Genomic DNA, 12,413 nt, shown 5'->3' on the forward strand with positions numbered 1-12,413 from the left:
CAGAGTGCTTTATATGTAATTGCTCAAACAGAATTCACAATGCTCAGGATGTCAAAGGGACACAGGAGCCAAATGAAGGAACTTCCAATGGTCAAAAATTAAGCAATTTGAGCAAAAAAAATATAGTATTAGATTAAAACTCAATGCATAAAATAATTATCCATGAGGTCATACTGATATAAATAAATGACTGAATAAATAAATGAATGGGGGAAAACAGATATACCTACTATACAGAAGAATTCCAAATAATGTATGTAGATATTCTGTCCTCAAGGAGATTGAGCATAACTTCCCTATACTTAAGTGGGGTTATGAATTTTGACATCTTTTCAAGAGTATAGAGTGGAAAGATATAAGAAAGAATAATTTTACAGTTAAGAACTCAGACAATCGGGGGGGTGGGAGTGAATGGGTGACGGGCACTGGGTGTTATTCTGTATGTTAGTAAATTGAACACCAATAAAAAATAAATTAAAAAAAAAAGAACTCAGACAATCACTGCCTTACACAGGCAATCAAGGTTAATAACAATAGTTATAAATCATACTTATTTTATATAGTCTTGATATAATCTGATCTCATTAGCACCTCAATGTGCTAACATAACCCTATTTACCCCTGTGTTCTACTTCCCCAAAACACATAATCACAGTCCAATCATAAAAGAAGTCCACTTCAACAAAACCCAACTGAGAGATATTCTACAAATACTTAAGCAATATTCCTCAAAACTCTCAAGGTCATCAAAAATGAGGAAAGTCTGAGAAACTGTCACAACCAAGAGGCACACCATATTAATGCAAGATGTTCATACTAATAGAAATTGGGTGTATAAGGTATGTGGAAACTCTGTACCACTTTTATAATTTTCCTGTAACTTTAATATTGCTCTAAAATAAAATGCTTACTTTTATAAAGTTAAAAAAGTATGGGTGACTAAGATAAGACAGCAAAATAGGTTGTTCCTGTCCTCACTTCCCCCTCACAAGAACATTCAACAACTGCTCCAGGACAAGAGACCACTGAGAGAATCCTAGAACATAGGAGTGAGGCTGAAGTACTCCCAGCACCACAGATATGAAGACAGCATTAGGAGAGGAAGGGAAGTGGCTACCCATTCATCATGTTGCCCCTCCCTCAGGTCAGTGTAGCACCATGTGGAGAGGGCTCCTCTGAGCCTCTGGTTCCCTCAGTAGAAAGAGAAAACTCATGGAGCCAACCACCCCCTCCTCAGCTTTAGGGTCACTTTATGGGAGCCCTTACTCTGATCTCACACACAGGAATTGCAGGGAAACCTATGGGACTAATCCACTGGGGATCAGGACTGTGACAGAGAAGCAGGGGCGGGGCTTGCAACAATCAGCATATGCATCTTGGCTGAACAAGTACATACCTCCAGTGCCCAAGTAGTAATCCTAGCCAGCAGTTTTGTTCATCTGTGGAACCAAGTTGGTGGTACATTCTGACCATGGGATTTGGCCAGGTGAAGACTTACCTATTGAATCTTTAGACAAGGAGTTTTACTGGTCCTAGAGCCAGGTTTATCTACTCCCAAGAAGCAGAGCCACATAGTCTTACATTCTGTGAAGAATGTCTTCTGGTCCCATCTGACCAGGAGAACTAGTGACAAGTCCTAGAAGCTATGCAGCCAAGAGGTGAGTGGCCAGAGCTGTTTTCCCCAAAGCAAAGAAGTCCCCATGCAATGTACAGGCAGGGGGATTATTCACAGCCAAGGCTGAGGTAGCTCCTAGCATCTCCGAAACAGAGAGCTGGTTTTAGAAATTGAGAGTAACCTCTCCCCATCCTGCCCCGGCAAAGGAGTTGAGATATAGTCCTAGTCATTGTGAAAAGTGCCTTCCCACCACCTCTGACCAGAAGGGCTGAGGGCAACTCCTGGAATCTGCGTGGCCCCACAATGCCTCTGCATGGTGCCTTGAGCCCTGAGGAGGGCAGACAGAGCCTATAATTTACAAAGTGAAGGTACTGGCCCTATTCAGCCAGGGAACTTGGAGTGTGGGTTGGCTTGAGTCAAAACAACAAACAAAGGGTTTTATCAGCTTTAGAGCTGCTTCTACTCCTGCTCCTGGGCAAAGAATTGAATTCATAGCACCACTCATCACTGAATACAAACCTAGCACGTACAACCAGGGAACCTAAGAAAAGCACATGAGAAGATGCAGAGCCTATTCAAAACCCTACAAACAGTGACACTTGAACGGAGAGCACAGTGTGCAGCTTTCCTCATCTGCGGAGCAAAACCAGTGGCCTCACCTTGACAGGGAATCCAGTGCACACCCTGGACTACTCAAATCATAACAAATATCTTCTCTGACCACAGTGCCATGAAACTAGAAATCAACAGCAAGAGGAAAATAAGAAAATTCATAAACACATGAAGACCACTAATGGGAAAACACAAATTCAAAACACCAACTCAAAAAGTTATCTGCACCCCCATGTTCATAGCAGCATTATTTGCAATAGCCAAGATACAGAAATAACCTGTGTCCATGAGTGGATGAATTGATAAAGAAGTTGTGGTATGTGGTTTCAATAGCCAAACTGTGGAAGGAGCCTCGGTGTCCATCGAGAGATGAGTGGATAAAGAAGATGTGGTCTATGTATACAATGGAATATTCCTCAGCCATTAGAAATGACAAATACCCACCATTTGCTTCGACGCGGATGGAACTGAAGGGTATTACGCAGAGTGAAATAAGTCGATCGGAGAAGGACAAACATTATATGGTCTCATTCATTTGGGGAATATAAAAAATAGTGAAAGGGAATAAAGGGAAAAGGAGAAAATGTGAAGGGAGACAGAACATGAGAGACTCCTAACTCTGGGAAATAAACAAGGGGTGGTAGAAAGGGAGGTGGGCGGGGGGTGGGGGTGACTGAGTGACGGGCACTAAGGGGGGCACTTGATAGGATGAGCACTGGGTGTTATTCTATATGTTGGCAAATTGAACACCAAATAAAAAAATAAATTAAAAAAAAAGAAGTTGTACGTGTGTGTATATATATATATATATATATATATGTATATCTGTATATCTGTATACATATATATGTATATATATACAATAAAAGGATGTAGTATGTGAATATATATGCATATATATTAATATTAAGGGATATTATTCAGCCATAAGGAAATGAGAAAGCCCTATCATTGGCAACAACTTGCATGGACTTTGAACGCATTATGCTAAATGAAATAAGTCAGACAGAAAAAGACACATGCTGCATGATCTCACCAGTGACACGTAAAAACAAAATAAAAAACAACCCCCCATAAACTCATAGTAAAAGAGATCACACTTGTGGTTACCAAAGGCAAAGGATTGGGGAAGGAGGGATGGTAAGAAGGTGGCGAAGATACAAACATTCCAATTATGAGATAAATAAGCAGTAGGGATATGATGTACAGCACGATGACTATAGCAAACACTGCTATATGATATATAGGACTTGATAAGAGAGTAAATCCTAAGAGTTCTCATCACAAGGAGATTTTTTCTCCCTTTTCTTTTTTCTGTTCTTTTTATTGTACTATATGAGAAGGTGGATATTAAATGAACCCACTGCAGTAATCATTGCACAATAATGTAAATCAAACTATCATGCTGTATACCTTAAATTCTTAGAGTGATGTATGTCAATTATTTCTCAATGAAACTGGGGAAATTAAAGCATGGGTAAACACAAGAAAATAATGATATGTTTTATTCTATTAGTATGGATATTTTTAGATATGATTTTCATTTTAGTCCTTGAGTTTCTACTCTGGCCAATTAAAATTTTCTCCAAATATTTTTAAAAACCTCAAATTCAGAGCTTCAATTAAAAATATACAACCATAGTAAACAGAATGATGTATAGAATAATCAGCTATCTTAGAGATATCAAACTATGTTCTGTACTTATGGCTAACTCTTTGAGTGTAATAACTTTATTTTAATTAATAAACTTGATTTTTAGAGCAGTTTTAGGTTAACTCCAATAACTTTAAAATATATTTTTGCAACTGAAAAAAAGACAATAACAGTTGCTTGCTTCGTTGATTACATGATAAATATTTTGTTCCCTACTATGTAACACTTACCAATAAATGCCAATAATAATTGCAACAAAATCTTTTGCTTTTAAAGCTGTGTAAAAGGCAGAAATAATCATGTAATCATCTTGTAATTATATGGTACTTACTATGCAATTACATAGTAAATACATTGTAAATTCAAAATAATTACATGGTTATTTGCATTATGCATAGTTTCTAATCCAATTTTGACACATAAAACAGTGGTAGCATCCAAAGGGTTACCCAAATTTCTCCCACCTACACCACAGGATCAGTAATAATGGAAGTAATTAAAGGAAGTCCTTGAACAAATGCTTGATAGTATATGTTAGAAATTATCCATTCATATTTATGACATAGGTAGAATTATAAATTAGGGCAGAATGAGATTGGCAATTAGATTATATATTATCAATTAAAATTTATGCTAACAATGACTTTGGTGTTGGTGGTATCAAATGGTACTTTATCAAGAACAATGAAATATTGTTCAGAGAGAAAAAAGTTAACGATAATGGCATTATATGTGTTTCTTTTGGTTGATAAAGGGCTGCCATTTTGCATTTTTAGTCAAGATATTTATTTTGACAGAAACATTTGAGTTTAGCAACATTTACAAAAGTTTGTAATATATTGGACCCCCTAAAGTGTTTATTCCTGCAAATGAATATTTTAGTTTTTTGAAAACAGAAACAAAATATTTATCTTTAAAAGTAAATTCCTTAAGAGACTGATTTCTCCTGAAATGGCAGAGTAAAATGCTCGGCAAACCCTCCTCTACAAAACAATCATTAATATGCAGACAATTAAATAAAAAAACAACAACAGGGACGCCTGGGTGGCTCAGCAGTTGGGTAGCTGGTCAGGTCATGATCACGGGACCTGGGATCCAGTCCAGCATCAGGGGGCTCCTGCAGGGAGCCTGTTTCTCGCTCTGCCTATGTCTCTGCTTCTCTCTCTCTGTATGTCTCTCATGAATAAATAAAAAATATTTTAAAAAAATAAAAAATAAAATAAAAAAACCAACAACAACACTATTTTAAGTCTTTGTAAATTGTCCTGAGGACATACAACAAATGAAAAAAACATTCATTCAATAAAATCTACTTAATTTTAGTAAGAACAGTGAGCATATGTGACATTTAGGCTACAACCCTTTGACTTCTTACACTCAAAAAGCTTCACCTTACAGGGCTTTTCCCCTTTCAGTTCCCAGTCTAAAAATTGTATTACCATGAGATTTGCAGACCACTGGTATCTCATTTTCCCCAACAACATGTTGCTGAAGCAGTGTTTTGGGCCAACATAGCCCAGAGGGCCAAGGCTCCCTTCTGTCAACCAGTCCCTATTTACAAGGCAAAAATCTCTATTCCAGACATTACAGGACCAGAATACTGCATCCTGATCCCCAATCCATCTTGCTTCTAGGGTGGAGGTTCTAAGGAAGGGACAGCCAATAAGATGGGAACACTCTCCATCTCCTGGTCATACAGCAGGTGTGTCACTCCAGGAGAAATGGGACGTTGTCCCTGGTTCCAGACCTTGTGAGTTATGCAAAGACTTATGTGGAAGACCCAACAGAGAAAAGGTTTCAGTTTTGCCTGAGAAAACTTTGTTTGAAAAAGAGTGCGAAGAATTCCATGCCCATGAGAGAAAGGGGAGATAACATAAACAATAGTGATCTTGGTAGAGAGCAACTAAAAGGGTACACATAGCTCTACCAGTAGGAAAAAAAATTAAGATGGCAGAGCAATCAAATAGTTTAATAGAGAGAACCAGGGAAAGCGCTATCCAAGAAGAACTACTGGGATCACATGTAACCTCAGGGCACAGAAAGGCTGTGCACAAGCTGAATGAACCACAGAGCAATTAGAGCAAAAAGGGGACAGAAATGAAAACATTCTCTAAGTCACACACAGATCCAAAGCAAAGAGCAGAAGCTTCACTGGAACTAGGAACTTAAATTAAGCACAACCTCTAACCAAACACTGGCTGAATAAGCTACTATGTCTCAGAAACAATTACTAATAAGCTAGACTTAACAATAAAATTAAACCCATTATAGGCAATCTAGAAGACTATGTGCATGTCAGAGCCTGCACCCTCTAAAAGTGATCATACAGGAAAAATCCATGTTGGCAATTCTAGGCAAAAGGGATGGAGGATACGGTACAAAAATGTAAACTCTGAACTATGATGATAGCAGTGTCCAATAATACATGCATTGAATTGCAGAGGGAAAATATCCAGCAGGCCAAGGGAATTTATGCACAACTTTTGACCAATAAGTAGCTGACACTGACCTGGGACAATTCTAGTAGTCAGGTAAAAAGATAAAAACAAGAAAAACAACTGTGTATTACAATTGAAATAAACTGCATATAGTTCAGTCAACTCACTAAAAAGGTAAATGATAACTAAGAAAACAGTGGCATCAACCCTGAGAAGGTAAGTAGAGTTAAGATCCTGAGTTATTACCTAAAATGTCCAGTTGTCAAGAAAAGGTTAAGAGATATTCCAAAAAAGGGGGATAGAATGTGATGTGAGGTAAAACAGGCAATTCAATGGGGGGGGGGGGGGGGCGGCGTGGGGGGGGGGGGCGAGGTGAAATATAGTCTTTTCAATAAATGGTGCTGGGACAATATTCACATGCAAAAGAAAGAATTTGGATTTCTTCCTCACACCAAAACAAAATTCACCCAAACTGGATCATTGATCTAAATGTGAAAACTAACATTATAAAACCCTTACAGGAATACATAAAAATAACTCCATATGACGTTGGGTCCGATGATGATTTCTTACATATGATACCAAAAACAAACAAACAAAAGACAGATAATCTAGTTTAGAAATGTACAAAAGACTTGAATGCCCATTTCTTGACAAATATATGCAATGGCTAATAAGCTTACAAAAAGATGTACAACAGCATTAGCCATTAGGGAAATGCAAATCAAAACCACAATGACTTACCACTTCACATCTATTAGGATAGCTATAATCAAAAGAAAATATAAAACAAATAGTCAAGGATATAGCAAAACTGGAACCATCATCCACTGTAGGTAACAATACAAAATGGCTTAGCCAATTCAATTTAGAAATTTCTTAAAAAGTCAAGTCCAAGTTTACCATGTTGATCCAGCAAAGCCATGTTTAGAGTATGCAAGATAAATGAAAACATATGCCCACAATAAGATTTCTGCATGAATGATCGGAGCAAAAATATCTGTAATAGCTGAACAGTAGAAACAATGCATGCATCCATCAACTGGTGAATGCATAAAGAATCGTGGTTATCCATAAAATGGAATGGTATTTGGCAATAGAAATGAATGAAATCTGATACATGCTGCAACATGGATCAACCTTTAAAATATTATGCTAAATGAAAGAAGCTGGATGCAAAAGGCCACATTTTGGACGATTTTATTTATGTGAAATGTCCAGAAAAAGTAAACCTTTAAAAGCATTAAGTAGATTGGTGGTTGTCTGGGGTTGGGTATAGGAACAGGAAGTGAATGCAATGGGCACCACATATCTTTTTGAGGTAACAAAATTTTCCTAAAATTAGATTGTGGTAATGTTCATACAAGTCTGTCAATTTAAAAACCATTTAATTATACTTTTAAACCAAGTGAATATGATATGAGTGTGATACCTCAATAAACTTGTTTTTAAAAATGTAGGTTCCTTGGTAAATGCATATCTAACATCTCAAATCAAAGATACTCATGCTAAATATAAGATGACATAGAAAATATATACCCTCTCTTCACTTCCCACACTATCACACCTTGTCTCATTTATTTGGGAAGGATTGGGTATCATTCAGTCGCCATAGAAAGCTGAAATATAATCCTACATGCTGATCTATTTGAAGCAATAGAAACAAGTCAATTTTAAGTATATTACGATGATACTCAAATTTTATATTTGGGTTGATAGATCCTAGGTTTTCCCATAAATGTTAGATATATTTCCAAATGACATGAGAATTGCTACTTGAAAATTTAAAATACTTCGTTATCCTTGGGAAGAATTCTTCACTTAACTCTAGTAAGCAAGGTGATCTAATATCAACTTTTAGTTGGATTTTTGCTGCTATCTTAAAAATACATCTTGCATAATGTATTATAATATGGATTAAATCAAAAGTTATAATGTTAACATCCAACCCTGTTGTTTATTCAAGTCAATCTACTTATATATACAAATCTGATATTTACCTCTTAAAATATTTAACAGGCATAAGTGCCCATAAATCAGTTATGACAATCATTGTTAAAGCAATCAATAGTAGGGAATATGCATTAATTCAAATAATATTGATAGGCTCATGAACCTGCATCAGTCTTCTGTGAAGTAAGAAAAATGAGACATCTTCCAAAAAATCAATATTTTCCTTTTTATGTCATTCACTTGAAGATTATCAATAATACATTACTTTTTTACCTTATGTGTCAATGGTCTAATTTTTAAATACAGGCATCTCTACATTTTAATCTAAAACGATAATCTACAAAGAACTGAGAAACTAAAAATCATTTGATGGAAATAATTTTTTGAGGTTTATGGCTTAAAAACACATACATGTAGATCTACACGCAAACACACATATATACACTTAAACATATATACGTGCATGTACTGTTGATATATTTTTGTGTGCAGTAGCATAAGAAAGCTCTGTCTTTTACACTGCATTAAAAATGCTTGTTTCATTCTGAAGGTGTATTGCATGAAAGAAATAACAGAAATCTCAATACTCATCTTTTTTAGCCCTTATGAACTGGGATGTTATACAGGTATGTACTTAGGTAAAAATACAAAATGTGAAATTACAACACCCATTCATCAAAAAAAGAAACATTTTAATTGGTTATAGGTGGAAAATATCTACTTGACAGTCAGTTTCTCACTTTTCACGTAAGTGCTTTGCTGCTTGGATGCCTAATCTTGTTTAGTGTAGGAAAAGTAATTTGACATGAAAGTACCTAGATGGCTGCCGAAAATTAATTGCCAATTAAAAAAGAAAAATGTTTGTGCTACTCTATAAACAAGCCAACATATAAACCTTTCAGTCTTGTTGCTTTATTTATGTCTTTATAGATCTGGTTTCAAGCTATTTGCATACAATTTACAAATTCATATTATAATTCTCCTGTATATTTATGATTTTATAGTTGTATATATTTTACCTCCATGAGAAATATTTATTTCTGTATGCTTCCGTTGCTTATTATTTAACAAAAACATCACATTGCATTTGATAGTTTATGTATCTTCTTTAGAATAAGACACTTTTATTTGTAAAGGAGTAAAAAAATATTTTACCACCACCAATGAGCATGGATGAGCACATGGGTGTGTGTACACATCACACATGAGCACACATGCACACACACACACACCACAGAAACCTTATATTAGAAAATGCTCCACACCCTTCATCTCTATGCTTGTCTCTATAATATTGATAACAATAAGTTTTTAGAGGCAAGAGGAAGAGATTTCCCAAATGAAACTTTCTTTGAGAAATCAGTGGATTCTGAGAGGTTTCAGTACTTGTATACTTGTAAACTAATATTCATTGGGGAATCTGAAGTGGCATAAAAGGAAAGCCATTCAAATTTATATCTCTCTTTAAAAGGAATATTGTGGATTGAAGATAAAATCTGGAGCTATATGCTTAATCAAATGAAGAGTAAAATATCAATATTCTAAAAATCTCAGAAAGGAAACCAGTAATAATATTATGTATTACAAAATATATATTATTAAAAAGATGAAGAAATATCAAAGAAATAATGATGATATTTGAGCCATATTTTCATACTTCCCATTTTGAAATTTCTGCAGCTCTTTCCAGCTATGTAAAATTGCCAGTGATATGAAAGGTGGTCATTTAGTTAAAATCAAGTATTCATCAAAGCTTTCATACCGCAGCTGGGAGTGGGGGGAAGGTGATGAAATGATTTTTCTAAATATTTTCCCAAGTAGTTTCCAGAAATAATAACAGGAACTGCAGCATTTTAACTTTGTTACTTAGAAAACAAAAGCAAGTTTCCTACTTGGAGTTGAATAAAACAATTGTGTCTTTTTTCACCTGTACCAGCAATCCAGATCCAACTTTCTGACATCTTTATTCTATTCACTTAAACATCATTCTCACAGCCACAATATTTCCAAACTATGGGGTTATCTTTTTCTTGTCTCCTATATTGAATTAGGACTTGGCTGTATTTCAAAGCACTCAGCACAGTGCTTGACACACATTAAGCTCTCACTGTATATTTGTTGACTGACTAAACAGAATTCTGTAAATAATATATCTGTTCCATCTCTGACATCTGTCCTGTCTTTTTCTTCCCCAATATCTCTGGTTATGGAGGCTTTGGTAACTATGATGGCTATAATAATTATGGCTATGGAAATGATGGCTTTGATGACAGATTGAAAGATGGAATCGGTAAAACATGGCTAGGTGGGCCTGGTGATGCAAGTTCAGGTTTTTTGGGTGGTCATTTTGTATATATGAGAGGATTACCTTTTAATGTAACTGAAAATGCCATTGCTAAGTCCAATACTAACTGATATTGATACTGGAGCTGGTGGCAGAGCAATAGAAGCAGATGTAGAGTCTGACATGACGATGCAGTAGCTACCATGTCTAAAGATAAGAATAGCAGACAACACCAATACATTAAACTCTTCTTGAATTCTAGTGTAGAATGAGGTTCTGGAATGGGACACTTACAGCAGAGATGGAATGGGTAGTCAGAGAGATTATGGATCTGTTGCAAGAATGGGAATGGGGAAGATTTACAGCAAAGGCTACAATACTTCTGATGGTTTGTGTGGTTATGGCCATGGTGGGCAGGCAGTGGAAGTTACTCTGGGCAAGGTGGCAGGAGTGGAGGTGGATGGTGTGGGATGTACTACAACATAATAACCACCAACATACAAGGTCCTGTGAACAGAATCTGGTCTACTAGGCTTTCTTACAGATTTAGTTCCTTTTGTATTTTAAGAACTGTATAGGGGATCTCTGGGTGGCTCAGCAGTTGAGCGGCTGCCTTCAGCCCAGGGTGTGATCCTGGAGTCCTGGGATCGAGACCCACATCGGGGTCCATGCATGGAGCTTGCTTTTCCTTTTGCCTGTGTCTCTGCCTTTCCCTCTCTCAGTGTCTCTCATGAATAAATAAAATCTTTCTTAAAAATAAATAAATAAATAAATAAATAAATAAATAAACTGTATAATAACTGAAGGAATGTGTTTTCAAAATATTATTTGTTAAAGCAACAGATTATGATGGAGAAATCTCTTTTCTATAGGTTTTATCTGTTGCATACTTTGACTTAATGACTTTTTATACTAAAAAAATTATAAACCCCTCATCACTTCTAAACTGAGCTACTGTAAAACCACTCAAGACTATATGCTTTAATATTTATTGATTTCCTACTATGTGTTCTATAGTGAGATGAGCCTATATATAGATTGTTACTCTTCCAAAGGGTAGATATCAATAATCCTAATAGTATGAAAAAGAATTCATAAATCTTCTCTAAATACAACATTAAATTGTCTTTGTATTTATGGGCCTAAGGAATAATTTCTTATTCTATATCTCTAGTCTTAGTACCTCTACTTCTTATAAAACATATTTACAATTATCCTGCAGCTGAAATAATTGCTTATCATTCCCCAAACAAGTCTCAGTAAGAAACCTGCTTTCAAAAATCAATTTTACTTAAATGGGGGGTGATGAAAACTAATACTTCCATATTATTACAACTTATTTTAGATTTTTTTTTTTTTAATTTTAGAGAGAGAGTGTGTGAGCAGGAGGAGGGGCAGAGCGGGGGAGGGAGAGAGAATCCCAAGCTGACTCGCTGCTGAGTATAGAGCCTGATGTAGGGCTTGGTCTCATAACCCTGAGAAATGAAGAGTTGGACACTTTACTGACTGAGTCACTGAGTTACCCATACAGCATACTTTAATGTATTATTACAGTATGGTACAAAATACAAATATATAATGCAAAATTATGTGTATTTTTGAACTACATAAGAGACTTCAAATAAATCTCCAGCTTCAGTTGTCATTTCCCAGGTAGATGAAGAAGGGAAATGAGATGGTTAATTGTTCACAAGACCTCTGCTTTCAGACAGATGAAGTTGTGTGTTCCAGTTGCAGAATATGTGGTGTCCCAGTTGTACCACTTCATAGCCATGCAATTGCATTTATGTTTACATAGCTATATCTGCAGTGCTTAGAATAATTTCTCACAGTGTTTCATAAGTATTAGCTGAATAA

The 12,413-nt window shown here is 35.9% G+C and overlaps 1 pseudogene; it reads left to right on the forward strand.

Annotated features, from left to right (window-relative positions):
* Positions 1-10,471: 10,471 nt before the first annotated feature.
* LOC106557554 lies at positions 10,472-11,134 on the forward strand (annotated as a pseudogene).
* The last annotated feature ends 1,279 nt before the right edge of the window (positions 11,135-12,413 follow it).

Source organism: Canis lupus, chromosome 22 (genome assembly GCF_011100685.1).
Source record: "Canis lupus familiaris isolate Mischka breed German Shepherd chromosome 22, alternate assembly UU_Cfam_GSD_1.0, whole genome shotgun sequence".
NCBI classification, from domain to species: Eukaryota; Metazoa; Chordata; class Mammalia; order Carnivora; family Canidae; genus Canis; species Canis lupus.